The sequence below is a fragment of the Mustela nivalis genome (genome assembly GCF_964662115.1).
Source record: "Mustela nivalis genome assembly, chromosome: 7".
Lineage (NCBI taxonomy): Eukaryota > Metazoa > Chordata > Mammalia > Carnivora > Mustelidae > Mustela > Mustela nivalis.
This window is the reverse complement of record NC_139026.1, coordinates 122852303-122864394: the sequence shown is the minus strand read 5'-3', so window position 1 is coordinate 122864394 and position 12092 is coordinate 122852303. Positions and strand designations below refer to the sequence as shown.

Genomic DNA, 12092 nt, shown 5'->3' with positions numbered 1-12092 from the left:
GAATAAGGGCTATTGTCAAAATGCAATGGGGAAGAAGTAAGTCAAGAAAAATAGCCAGCAAGTTCATGGATCCAGCCACAAGGAAACCATTTAGAGTTAGGAACAGATAGAGAAGAAACATAGGTAACAAAATGCCATGATCAGAGTCATGAGCAAGAATGTTAGATGCATGTATTATTTACAGCTTCCCAGTTGTATTCTATACCTGTTTTTGTTGTACCCCATCAGTCTTAAAGTGTTCATACTTGGATGGTTTCTGACTCTGCTGGCTATAAATCTTACCCCTGAGAGTTACTAGACTGGGGTTTTGTGGGGTGAAAGAGGTGAAACTCCCTAGAAACCTATAGTCCTTACAGTAGATGGTAACCTCATGTGTTACTTTTTATATGTGGTTCCTCTTAACAGGGTCAGGGTGGAAAATACCTGCCATGAAAGATAATATCAGGAATCATGAGGGGAGGGCTGGACCAGGCATAAGTGTTGACTCAATGAAGTAGAAGCAGAGGTAATCCTAAGGGTAAATCAAAGTTACTATAAAGAGAAATTAAAAGGCAATGTCCAAAGGACAGCATCAAGCATGAGGTCAGAGGGACAAGTATATACCCATAAACAGGAAATGGGGCAAGGGATCAAGAGCCAAAGGCATTATAAATCTCTTCCTAAAACACAATGCAATCCTGAAATAAGTATTTGGCATTCTAAGCTGTGCACAATGTATCAGAGTAGCAATTCATTTACATTGAGGATTGGACCCATGCGCTAGAAGTAGCTGGCCAGTTTAAGGATACAGACAGGCTAATCTCTTCTAAAAGTTCCCCCCACCAGAGAGGATAGACCTGGAGTCACCCATCTGGGTATTCTGACAGAAATGGAGTTGCCCTCTGGGCTGTGTATGAGCATCCTTGAGCGTCCTGCAGTCTTGGCCCCCTTCCACTGGGCCAGAGTTGGAGCTATTCTTGGAGGTTGTATCTACATCAACCTCACCAATCACTTGTTTGGGGCCTCATATAAGATTGCTGGGGTGAGTCTCTAGGCTGTGTAATAGAGAAAAGTTGCTAAAATTGAGGTAGGAAAGGAGGAATGGAGGAATTGAATGTGGGAGGCAACCAGAGCTATGGACTTTGTCATTACAAAGGGTCCAAACTCTCTGACAAGGACAGATGAGGAGAGTGGGAGAAGGACAGCCAGGACTTCTCCCATCTGACTCACTCCCCTTGCTATTTGGTACCTATTGACTATGGCCTTGTATTATAATGTCCCTTGTCAGGCTAGAGGATGTCCTATAGGTGTTTCTAAGCAGCCTGAGCTCAAACATAGGTTTGACCAGTAGCTGGGCTCCCAGAGGTTCTGGGTCATCCTGGAAGAGGTGACAGTAAAACAATAAATACCACAAAAGGGAGCATTCAGGGGAGAGGAGTTCAGAGAGCTATTACATATAAATGCAGAGGTTATTTCTGATTACTGACTTATCTACTCATCTTCGCCACTATTAAGGTATACAAAGAGTGCTACCTTTCCAGCCTCCTCTCGAAATTATTGTCCTTAATAAATTCTGTAGCACTAAAGAGTATCTGGGCAGTAGATCATGGAGACTTCCAAATGTCCCAGGAGAGTCATTAATGCAGATGATATCTCAGAATCCATTGAGTCAAAAGACATAAGGTCTTTGAGTACAGCTCTGCCCTGACCTCCCCTGAAAGGGGGGAGTGTAAGTTACAGGATCCACTCAGGGGCCAAAGCCCTTCTCACTCAGCAGCAATTTGATAAAGTTAAGAGACAGCTCTATCAAAGCTCTTCCTTTGCCTTGCTTCAACTACCCTCCAATCCCCAAAGGTAAGTAATCTCACACTTGAGCAAACAAAGACACAGCATGATTATGTAATTTGTCCAGAGTCATACAGCTATGAGCAGAAGACCTAGAACCTTAACCCATATTTGCCTTAGTTCAAAGTCTATGATCTTACCAACTAAGTTAGCACTCCCTAAGGTAAAAATAAGGAACACTGTCAGAGGACAAAAAAATCACAGGTGAACGCCATGTCAACGAGACAATGGTTAGGGCTTCTTGATTTCAACACTAATTCCCACCATGGCCAAAGGGGAAGAGAAAGTGAGTACAAAATATGGTCCTCTGGTTGTTCCATAAGAGTGCTAGAGCCCAGCTATGCTAGAAATCAATATAAATCCAATGCAGAAATCTTCATTAAGTAGGTCTTTCTGGGAGTACCTGGAAAAAGATGTTTTAGTGGTTGTTGCTTCTTTGTTTTTATTTTTCATCAACAGCCAAACCTGCGTTTGGTAATGAAATGATGACTTTCTCAAAATGGCTATGCTTATACTTTCTCCAGGCTCATTCCAGGACCTAGAAGACATGAGAACACCAATAAATTTGTCAAAATAATCACTTAAATGAGAGAATGAATTAGTTATTATATTATTTATATTATATATATTTATATTATATTAGTAGTAGTTACTCTATAGTCTTTAAAATTAAAGATTCGAGAAATTTGGAAAATAGAGAAAATGAAAGCATATGTAATCCCAACTCTACCACCATCATTGTTATCGTTTCATACAACTTATATACATATTTTATATGCATATTTACAGACTTTGTAATAATTGTGTGTGTATTTTGTACCCTTTTAAAACTTTTAATTCCAGTATAATTAATAACACACAGTGTTATATTAGTTTTAGGACTACAATAACAATATAGTACTTCAAAAATTCTGTACATTACTCACTGCTCGTTAAGATAAGGGTACTCTTTAATCCCCTTCACCTATTTCCCTCATCCCCTCCTCCCCAGTAACCATCAGTTTGTTCTACTATATTTAAGAGTCTGTTTTTTGGTTTGTCTCTTTTGTTTGTTTTGTTTCTTAAATTCCACATGTGAGTGAAATTATATGGCATTTGTCTTTCTCTGACTTATTTCACTTAGCATTATATCCTCTAGATCCATCCTGTTTTTGCAAATGGCAAGACCTCATTCTTTTTTATGGCTTAGTAATATTCCATTGTGTGTATACACCACGTATTTATTGGTTCATTCATCAATTGGCACTTGGGCGGCTTCTATAATTGGCTACTACAAATAATACTGCAATAAACACAGGGGTACAATATCTTTTCAAATTAGCATTTTTTATATTCTTTGGGTAAATACCTAGTAGTGGAATTACTGGCTCATATGGTAATTCTATTTTTAATTTTTTGAGGAACATCCATACTGTTTCTCATAGCAGCTACACCAGTTTGCATTGCTGGTATCTTGCTTTTTTTCCCCCCTTACTATTACATCATAGGAACTTCTATATTTTGACTAATAGCTTTAACAGTTTATTTATTAGCTACATAACATTTCATGAAGTGGGCTACAACCAAAATTTACTTAAATCATCTCCCTGCTGTTGGGTATTTAGATCATTGCAAGTTTTTGCAGTTATAAACTATTCTGCAGTGAACATCTTTATGCAAATAGCATTTTACTGGCATAAAGTATTAAGATTCTTTACTCCTTCTTATATTCACTACCACTCTAGGCCTGATCTTAAGCATCACATCTCCGACTTAACAGATTAACATGCTACCCAGTCTCCCTTGCTTCCAATCTATCCTGCAGAACACTAAGAGATTAATTATCCTAATACACCACTTTCATCATGTCATTTTCCCACTTAAGATATCCTTATTTGCTTCCATGTGGTATGATTGGACTACTCTATATAACCCTTACAGACCAAAATTTGAAGTGTGTTGAATCCTCAAAGGCTAAATAAACAGCAGGAACCAGGACATAAACTGGAGCCAGTGGGACTAGATTCATGATACACCAACCCAGAAACAATAGTGGGTCCCTAAATGCATATTACAATGTCCACTGAAGCAAGTAAAATTTGGGTCAAGTTCAAGTTGGATCCACCTGGGAGGCCTTATCCAGTAAGGACATGACATTGGTGGTCACAGAGGGGTGGTAACACACACAATCAAGCAGAACCAAAATCAAAGTTCAAGAGGAGTTTATCCAGGTTGAACGAGACTTAGAGAGGGGTGAACAAGGTCAGATACCCAGGGGCAGAGGAGACAACGTAATCTAGACAGGGGATCAGAGCGCAGCCAATTGGTCTTGCTTTGTGGTATGATTCCAGAACTACCAGATTACTAGAGTGCAAATAAGGAAACAGGGGAGAAGCCCAGTTGTATAAAGCAGGCCCATGTAAGTATTTGGGTTTTGGGGGTATCACTACATGAGATGTCTGATTGAGAGCAGCAGACTACATCTGGAACTAGTGGACCTGGGTTTTTAATGAACTACCCATGACTGAAAAGATCTATTTATTACAAATTCACAAAGACTTAGCACCCCCTATCTGCCGCTGGTAGCAACCAGACATCCAGAAAGAGCCTCAAACCAAAACTCAAGTGAAAACACGTGCCCATGTATGAATAATTAGATGTATATGTATGGTACACTCCACCAACTTTTTAGCCTGAGGGCGTTATCATTGTTAAAAAGATATGAAATGCCCTACCAACTTCACATAAACAATATTTCAATGTAAATTCTCTATTTTTCCACAAATTGAGAATTAGCTAGAAGCTAATATGGGTTGAAGGGAAAAGGAGGCAAGAGGAATTCAGAGCTGGCAGTGGGCTATTAGACATTGCCTTAGTCAATGTTCTCCAGAGAAACAGAACAGTCTATATGAATACACAAAGAGACTGATTTTAAGGAATTGGCTCATGCAGTTGTGGAGACTGACAAGGCCAAAATCTGCAGGGCAGGCCAGCAGGCTAGCACCCAAGAAGAGTTGATGTTGCTGGTTTTGGTTTGCTTTTTAAGATTTTATTTATTTTGAGAGAGAACATGAGTGGAGGGAGGAGCAGAGGCAAAGGGAGAGAGAGAATCTCAAGCAGACTCTATGCTGAGTGTGGAGTCCAAGGCGGAGCTCAATCCCACAAGTGTGTGATTATGAGCTAAGCCAAAATCAAGCGTCAGTTGCTCAACCAACTGAGCCACCCAGATGCCCCAATGTTTCAGTGTTGATGTAAAGGCGCCTAGAGATAGAATTTCTTCCTCTTTGGGGAATCTCAGCCATTTTCTCTTAAGACCCTTATCTGATGGGGCACCTGGGTGGCTCAGTTGGCTGAGTGACTGCCTTTGGCTCGGGTTATGATCCCAGGGTTCTGGGATCAAGCCTCACATCAGACTCCCTGCTCAGCAAAGAGCCTGCTTCTCCCTCTCCCCCTGCTCATGCTTGTTTTCTCTCTCTCCCTCTCTCTGTCAAATAAATAAAATCTTAAGTTAAAAAAAAAAGACCCTCGTCTAATTGGACGAGGCCCACAACGTTACAAAGAGTAACTGTTTTACTCAAGACTCTACTAATTTAAATGCCAGTGTCATTGAACAAATAGCCTCTAATATATTTGGCCAAATAACTGGGCACCATAGCCTGGCCAATAGAGAATTAACCATCACAGCCACTGAAACAAATCCAGGTCACTCAACTCCTGAATATGGGAGACAGGTCAAGATAAATGTATCTTTTCCCAATTAGTTCAAGATTATGGAAACAAACCCACATTTCTCATTTTTATGTTTAAGTACTTATCTCTCATGGATCCTGAATACAACCTTTCTCTTGGTGAGTCAGGTCAGCTCTGCCTCTTTCTTATTCCCTAGCATTCACCAGTAGATTATGGGCATTCCTGCTGCTGTGAATCTCAATTTCTCTTCCCATGCAGACCCCTCACTTCCTTCAAGAACAAGTTCACAACAGTGCTCCTCTACCAAGATTCTGACGAAATCCAAAAGAAAAGATATTATAATGAGACATCAAAAAAAAAAAGTCAGAGAGGAATGAGAGCTGGAGCTAGATTTTTTTCCCCTCTGCATATTAACTAACCTGAAAGAGGACTAGCTACACAGGGAAATACATTTGAGAAAGCCATTCTCCACCTAGTCATGATGCTCAAGAACACTGCAGCATCTCTTCAAGGTCAAGAACACTTATTTATAGCTAAGTCCTGCTTCCTTTAAATTTTTCAGTTGCATCATATGTTTAGTTGGCTATAGCCAAATTAAGCACAGATAATAATACCAACTTGATTTTTTATTGAGATAAAATTTACATGCAGTTAAATGTATAAATCTTAAGTCTATGGTTAAATGAGTTTTGATTAACATACACACATGTGTAAACACAACTCCTATCACTATAACTCTGTCATGGACTTGACTTTTTTTTTTAAAGATTTATTATTATTATTTATTTATTTGACAGAGAGAGAGAGAGATCACGAGTAGGCAGAGAGGCAGGTAGAGAGAGGGGGAAGCAGGCTTCCCACTCAGCAGAGAGCCCAATGCTAGGCTTGATCCCAGGACCCTGAGATCACGACCTGAGACGAAAGCAGAGGCTTAACCCACCAAGCCACCCAGGCGCCCCTGGACATGGCTTTTTAAATAGCCTCTTCTCTGTTTATTTTTCCTTTCTTTCTTTCTTTCCTTTTTTTTTTTTTTTTTTTTTTTTAAATAATAGACTGTGGCACTTGGCTGTCTCAGTCTATAGAACATGTGACTCTTGATCTTGGGGTCGTCAGTTCAAACCCCACGCTGGGTAGAGTTTACATTAAAAAAAAAAAAAGTATGTATACATATGTAAAATAGACTTTCTTTTTAGGGCAGTTTTAGGTTTATAGAAAAATGAGTAGGAAGTACAGAGTTCCCAGATACCCCCTTTCCCCTCTATACTGTTTCCTCCATTGTTAACATTTGCATTAGTATAGTGCACTTGACAGAACTGATGAGCCAATATTAATAGATTATGATTATCTAAAGTCCAAATTTACAGTAGGGTCCATACTTTGTGTTGTACATTCTATAGGTTTTGACAAATGCATAATGACATACATACACCATTATAGTATCATATTTTCACTGTCTTAAGAATCCCTGTGCTCCACCTAATCATTCTTTCCCCCTACCTTCTAATTCCTAGAAACAACTGATATTATTTTCTCTATAGTTTTGCCTTTCAAAGAATGTCACATATTCGGGATCATGCACTATGTAGGTTTTTCAGATGGGCTTTTTTCATTTTGCAAAATGCAGTTAACTTTCCCCCATGTCTTTTTGTGGCTTAATAGCTCATTACTTTTTCATCACTGAATAATATTCCACTGCCTGGATATACCAGATTCTATTTACCCATTCACTTGCTGAAAGACATCTTGTTTGCTTCCAAGTTTTGGCAATTATGAATAAAGCTGCTGTAAATTGTGTGTAGATTTTTGTGTGAATGTTAAATTTTCAGCTCATTTGAGTAAATACCAAGGAGCATGATTGCTGGATCATATGGAAGGGGAGTATGTTAAGGCTTTATAAAAAATACAAATAAAACAAAACAAAACAACAAAAAACAACTGTTAAATTGTCTTCCAAACTCACTGTATTATTGTATATTCCCACCACCACTGAGTTCCTCTTTCTCCACAAACTCAGTAGCATTTAGTGTTATCTGTGTTCCGGATTTTGGCCATTCTAATAGATGTATAGCAATGTATAGTGGTATCTTGTTGTTTTTATTTGCAATTCCTTTTGATATATGATATTAAACATCTCTTCATATAATTATTGGCCATTTGTGTAACTTCTCTGGTAATGTGACTATTCAGATCTTTTGTCCATTAAAAAAATTGAGCTGTTGAGGCACCTTGGTGGCTCAGTCATTAAGCATCTGCCTTTGGCTTAGATCATGATCCCAGGGTCCTGGGATTGAGTCCCACATCAGGCTCCCGGGAGCAAATAGGCTCCCTGCTTGAGTTCCCTCTCTCGCTGTGTCTTGCTCTGTCAAATAAATAAATAAAATCTTTTTAAAAAATTGAGCTGTTTGTTTTCTTATTGAGTTTTAAGAGTTCTTTACATATTTGGATACCAGTCTTTTATCAGATACGTATTTTGCAAAGATTTTTCCTCTCAATTTCTGGCTTATTTCATTCTTTGAACAGTGTCTATTGCAGAGAAGTTTTTTAATTTTAATAAAGTCCAGTTTATCAATTTTATCTTTCATGGATCATGCTTTTGTTGCTTTATCTGAAAAGTCACCACCAAAACCAGTCACTTAGATTTTCTATTTTATCTTCTAGGAGTTCTGTATAGTTAAGTTCATAATTCATTTTGAGTTAGTTTTTTTGTGAAAAGTGCATCGATTCATTTTTTTGCATGTGAGTATCCCAATTGTTCAAGCACCATTTGGTTAAAAGACTATTATTTATCCATTAAGTTCCTTTTTGCTCCTTTTGTCTAAAATGACTGTATTTGTGTGGATTTATGTCTGGGCTTTCTATTCTTGGATTAAGATTGCATTAAGTCTATACATTAAGTTGGAAAAAACTGACATCTTGACATACTGTGTATTCCTATTCATGTGCATGGAATATCTCTCTGTTCATTTATATCTTCTTTGATCTTTATTTCCGTTTTGGTGCTAATGTATATAGTACTATGTTTTAAATTTCAAATTCCACTTGCTTGTTGATAGTACATAAAAAGTCAATTGACTTTTGTATATTAACCTTGTATCCTGCAACCTTGCTATGACCTAACTTTGTTTCCGGCGGTTTTTTGTTGTTGATTTTTTGAGATTTTCTACATAGACAGTCATGTCATCTGCAAACAAAGACTGTTTTACATCTTCCTTTCCAACCTGTTTATCATTCCTCCCTTTTCTTGTCTTATTCCATTAGCTATGACTTCAAATATGATGTCGAATAGGAGTGGCAAGAGTATATTTCTGTCATGTTCCCAATCAAGTGGGAAAGTCCCTAGTTTCTCATCATTAAGAATGATGTTGAGTAGGCTTTTTAGTATACATTCTTTATAAAATTAAGGAAGCTCCCCTCCATTCCTAGTTTTTACCACGAATAAATGTCAGATTTTCTGCAACTATCCATATGCTGGTGAGTTTTCTTCTTTAGCCTGTTGACATGATGGATTACATTAATTGATTTCAAATGTTGAACTAGCCTTGCGTAACTGGGATAAATCCCACTTGGTTGTGGCGTATCATTTTTTTATTCATTGTTTGATTTGATTTGCTAATATTCTGTTGAGGAAGAATTGATTTTTGAGCAGCAGTAAAACATATATTATTTTACAATAATCCACATGTGTTTGTGCAGAAAAAAAAGGGTATATTTACATTCTTTGTATAGTAGAATGATTAAATACTCATGTTATTGGGGCTATATATTCAAGAATATAAAGTAATAGGATTGGGTTAAAAAATGCTATATAACTATCTTTTGTATTTGTCCCGTCTCTCCATCTAAGACATCTCTCTCCCATTGTGATACCCTCCCCTCCACTCTACCACTCTTAATCACACTACCTTTTAGGAAAGCTCAGAAGGATTTCCAGTTTTTCATGGTAGATTAAACTAAAGATCACATTAACAAAGTGTTTTTACCTGCTCACTCCTGAAACCAAACAAAAATAATAGTAAAGAATTTAAAAATGCAAAACCACACACACATGTGCACACACACACACACACACAAGAAGAAGGAAAGGGAAGGAAGTGAAAGATAAGTATTATCAATGAAATTTTGGAAAATGGAAAACAGATGGTGGAGTGGAAATTTTCTTAGCAGGACAGGAGAGAGCTAAAAAAAAAACCCACAACCAGACTTGTTGGCAATAACATGCCGACAAGAAACAATTCGATTTACCAAAAAGAACCCTGGGAAGGCCTGGACATTAGAGGTACCAAATAAGACAGAAGGTAGTTGTGAAAATGGGATTAAAGTGTTTATAAAAAAATAATCTCTGATCCTCCATAAACTCCATTACCAACCCGCAGAAGGGGTAAGACATTTATTGTATTTTTGGAGAGGTTTAACCCTACACTCTGGCCATGGACACTTTGTAGAGGGAGGCAATGAAGAAATGTCCCTGAAACATTTTTGCATGAAAGTCTGCATAGTGAGCATCATTTGAAGTTCCTTTTCCCAGTGTCATCTCCCAAGCTTATACCACCAACCACTAGTGCCTCACAACACCACCCCTCACCTACCCCTATCTTCCTGGAGAAAATGTGCAGACATTTGCATTTGATAGTTTACCAATAAAACAACTATGCCAATTAGCCTACAGTGAAGCCTACCAGACAGTAATCCTATGCAGACAACAGCCCTATTTATACATATTAATCTTCCAATTATTTTTTAATATCTTATTTCTGTAGGTAAAAGGACAGGCCATTGATCACTAAACAATTGAGGAACACCTCTAATGTTCTTTTTCAAGAATTATTTGAATATTTTAAGTCCTTTGTAATTCTATCAAAATACAATTGGCTACTCAATTTCTACAAAAAAAGCCTAGTTGGATTGAAATCAATTTGGGGAGAAGTGACACACTGGCAATATTGGGTCTTCCAATTCTTCAACTTGGTATCTCTCTCCATTTCTTGAGATTTAAAATTTTTTTCTCAAAATTATTTTATAGTTTCCAGGATAGGGGTCTTACATATCTTTTGCTAAATTCTTCCCAAATGTTGTAAATTTTGACATTACTGTAAATGGCATTATGCTTTTCATTTCCAAGATGCCTGGGTGGCTCAGTCAGTCAAGTGTTGACTCTTGATTTTTGCCTTGGTCATGATCTTGGGGTCATGGAATCAAGCCCCATGTTGGCTCCTTGCTCAGCTAGGAGTCTTCTTAGACTCCTCTTCCTCTGCCCCTCCCCCAATGCTCATGCACCCACTCTCTCCCTGAAAAAAAATTTTTTTTCATTTCCAATTGTTCGCTGCTAGTATATAAAATTAAAATTCATTTTTGAGTAGTAAATTCGTATATTGCAACCTTGCTAAATTCTCATCTTTTTTTTTTTTGTAGATTGCTTAGGATTGTCTATGTCAACAGTCTACAATATAGATTAATTGATGCACCTCTGTAACCCAACAAGATGTAGAACATCTACATACCCCCCAAATATCTCTAGTGTCCTTTTGCAGTTATTCCCACCAGAGGCAGTAACTGTTCTTAGTTTTTGCATCATAAAGTAGTTCTGCCTCCTCTAAAACTCTCCATAAATAGAATCATACAATATGTACTCCAGTTTTGTTCACTCAGCATAATGTCTATGAAATTCACTCATACTATTACATGTATAAATAGTACATTTTGATCAGAGTAATATTATACTGTACAATTATATCAACAATTTAAAATCCATTTTCCTACTGAGAGATCTTTTGTTCCAGATTTTGGCTATTATGAAGAGAGCTGCCACAAGTATTCCTATCCAAGTATCTGTGTTGGCATACATTTTCATTTCTCTTGGGTACATACCCAGGAGTGGGATTGCTGGCTCAAAGGAAGGGATAACCTTATACGAAACTACCAAACATTTTCCAACATGATTTTATAATTTCACATTACACCAGCAATTTATGAGAGTACTGGTTACTTTGAACCCTCCTCTCAACATTTCTATCATCCTTTCTAATTTATTTTAACCATTCTAATGCTATCTTGTGGGTTTTGTTCCTAAGTGGGTATTTGTTTATTTTGGAGACAAACTCAAACTTACAGAAAAGTTGCAGGTACAGTGCACAGTACTTTTCATCCTAAGCCAGTTGAGAGAAGTTACTAATATCATGTTCCTTACTCTCATATACTTTACTGTTTACTTCTTAAAGGCAAGGGTATTCTCCTGCGTAATCACAACACCATCATCAAAGTGAGGAAATTAACATTAATACATTACTATTTAATTTTTCTACCCATTTAAGTTTCACCAGTTGTTCCAGTAACAATCTTTTTTTTTTTTTTAAAGATTTTATTTATTTATTTGAGAGAGAGACAGTGAGAGAGAACATGAGCGAGGAGAAGGTCAGAGAGAGAAGCAGACTCCCCGCAGAGCTGGAAGCCCGATGCGGGACTCGATCCCAGGACTCTGGGATCATGACCTGAGCCGAAGGCAGTTGTCCAACCAACTGAGCCACCCAGGCGTCCCCCAGTAGGCGTCCCCCAGTAACAATCTTAATAGCAAAAGGAGCCAGTCCAAGATAATACACTGCATT

The 12092-nt window shown here is 37.7% G+C and overlaps 1 long non-coding RNA gene across 1 annotated transcript in view; it reads right to left on the bottom strand.

Moving 5' to 3' along the window:
• Positions 1–1819: 1819 nt before the first annotated feature.
• The window catches only part of LOC309869065, a 35471-nt gene continuing 25198 nt past the window's right edge, over positions 1820–12092 (bottom strand). Inside the window, exon 4 of the long non-coding RNA XR_014313966.1 lies at positions 1820–2362. This is a non-coding gene — a long non-coding RNA (uncharacterized lncRNA). The remainder of the gene's footprint in view (positions 2363–12092) is intronic.